Source organism: Pteropus medius, unplaced genomic scaffold, assembly GCF_902729225.1.
Source record: "Pteropus medius unplaced genomic scaffold, Ma_sr-lr_union100, whole genome shotgun sequence".
NCBI lineage: Eukaryota > Metazoa > Chordata > Mammalia > Chiroptera > Pteropodidae > Pteropus > Pteropus medius.
This window is the reverse complement of record NW_024340701.1, coordinates 17004408-17007141: the sequence shown is the minus strand read 5'-3', so window position 1 is coordinate 17007141 and position 2734 is coordinate 17004408. Positions and strand designations below refer to the sequence as shown.

Genomic DNA, 2734 nt, shown 5'->3' with positions numbered 1-2734 from the left:
TCTTTCTTTCTTTCTGTCTCTCTCTCTCTCTCTCCTTCCTTCCTTCCTTCCTTCCTTCCTTCCTTCATCCTTCCTTTCTTCGGCCTCGCTTCCTTCCTTCCGTTCTTTCTTTCTTTCTGTCTTTCTTCTTTCTTTTCTTTCTTTCTTTCTTTCTTTCTTTCTTTTCTTCTTTCTTCTTTCTTCTTTCTTTCTTTCTTTCTTTCGGTGAAGACGGCCGCTTGGTTGACCTCACAGATTGCGAGGACCTTGTCAGTTTACAATCCCTTATTTTTTAATTTTTATTTTTTATGCCTACAGCACCTGGTCTTCCTAGGTGGTCCCCCATCCAAGTACTAACCAGGCCCGACCCTGCTTAGTTTCCGAGATCAAACGGGATCAGGCTTGTTCAGGGTGGCATGGCCGTAGACTTCCCTTCTTTCTTGTAACAAAGATCTGGGTCCCAAATGTAGTAACTGCAAAGGGGACTGCCAAGATTCATCACTTAATCAGTGGATGGGGACTGCACTCCCTCCTTGAGACAGAAATGTTTGTAGATCAGTATTTCTGGTGACTGGACTCCAGGAGGATGATCACAAAGATCTAAGAACCTGTCTCTTTCAAGATGGAGTGAAGAGATCACATGAATAGGGCTTAGCTGTTAGCATGGCAGAGGATCTAGGAGGCATCAGGAACACCACCTGACCAAGGATAAGGTCTTTGCATTCTGTTCAACCTTGGCCTAGAATGTTGTTCCTTCCAATGTCCACATAGTTCAGCCCCTCACTTGCTTTGGGAATTTTCTCAAATGCCACCCTCAGAGAGACCTTCCCTGATCACTGTCTAAAATAGAATCTCCTGTCTATAATGTCTTTGCTCTGTTTTATTTTCCTCTAGACATTAGTCATTACTCGATGTGGTGTAATATGTTTACTTACTGCCTCCCCCTTTACTCCCACCAATATAACGTGAGCTCCATGAGGACAGAAATCTTTTTTCCTGTTTTTCCCACTTCTCTATTCCCAACACCTAGAACAGTCCCAGTGCATTCTAGAAGCTCAATAAATACTTGTTGAGATGAATTAATGAATCACTGAAAGGAAACAGACTAGGACATGTTTGTTACTTTGGGCCAGGTAATACATTTAGTCAGGTGGGGCAGAGATAGGAGGGGCTCCAAGCCAGCATGACTCCATGGCCTCTGGCTCATTTTTCTACCCTGTGCTGGGCTCATTGAATCTCCAAATAACACAGGACTCATAAAGCAGAAAACAAAGAGAAGAGAGATGGATTCTCAGTGGAGACAGTATATCTTCCCTTCCCGCCCTTTCTCTCTGTCTGCTTCTTACCTCTGTCTTATCCCAATGAGCTCCTTAGGAAGAAAGCTCTCTTTCTCCACCCCCACTATGGTCTCTCTCCAGAAACTGCACTCTGAACACTTCAATGCACAATCAACCAATTGTTAAGTCCCCGACAATACCTCATCAGTGAGCACAGCACTATAATTAAAAGTAAATCCAGCTCAAGCTCTTTAAAATAGGATCTAATTTAATTGGCATGTTTAATCTATCACTGTCACTCCACCCTAACCAGGGGAGAATGTCATCACAGCTGTAGGTGGTGAGATACTTAAGCTGCCCCTGGGCAGGGTTTCCCCGCTGCCCCAGGCCTTGTGAACAGCTGGAAACAGACAGGCAAAGGTGAGCCAAAAAATAGGAGCGTCCACAAAAGCTGAGGACCACAAGGACACCAACTGGAACTTGGGTGTGGCTGCTGTGGGCCTCTATCTCAACATCTAGCCACACTCTTCTGACAGGCCTCGGGAGGGGCTCTGGGCAGGGGCCTCTCCTTGCCAGTGCATCTCCTCAGAAACAAATCTCAGTGCACTGTATGGAGAAACCCAGAGAAATACGCTCACATTCAAAAGAGTGGCAATTGGGGCATAAGCTATCTGCCAGGGATCACTGTGCCTCTACATTATACTTACTTTGTGTCAGCATTAATTCCTGACCCAACTCAGAAAAAAAAAATCTTATGTTTTTGGAGTAACATAACACAAAAGACACATTAGTTGAGCAGTCATAGTTTTGTGGTTAAGAATATTGGCTTAAAATCATATAAAAATGGGTTGTAATCCTGGATAGACTACTTACTGACTTGTGAATTTTAGAATGTTTTTGAGTCCCCTTAGTTTCCTTATCTGTGACGTGGGGGTAATAATACCTACTTGATATTTCCATGCTGAAGATATTTCCATTTCTTCTGCTTTGGGACAGCAAAAGCTATTGGTGCCCTACTCACATGCCTGTGTCTCACTCTGAAGGGTAACTGCAATCATCTCCCATTCAGCTTGTGGCTTCCTGCATTTTTCTGCCTGAGTGTTCTTTGGCTCTGGAGGATCCCTCCACCAGTGAAGGATGAGAGTTAATGAATAGACATGTTCTTCAGCGTTCACACCTAAGCACGTTCGACATAGTCTTTCAGAGGCCTCCAGAAGCTCTGAGCCCCAGATGCCCATCTGGGTAATATACTCATTTGCTTACTCCTCTATGGGATTTCCTCCCTTCCTTCTCACTGCTCCACTCCCTTACAGTGCCTATTAGATCACCTCTCAAATAAATTATTGCACCTAAATCCTTGTCTCAGGGTCTGCTTGGGGAAAATTCAAGCCCAGACATTAGTTCATGACTCAAGTGCTTAATATATGGTACCATGTTACTCTTCTAGTTTCTGGATAGTTGAAATTCATTTGTGGATC

General features: G+C 44.0%; 1 non-coding gene across 1 annotated transcript; it reads right to left on the bottom strand.

The window, feature by feature from the left end:
• Nucleotides 1-288: 288 nt before the first annotated feature.
• LOC120622929 (5S ribosomal RNA) lies at nt 289-407 on the bottom strand. Its single transcript, XR_005658597.1, has one exon. It is a non-coding gene; the product is annotated as a 5S ribosomal RNA (ribosomal RNA).
• Nucleotides 408-2734: the final 2327 nt, after the last annotated feature.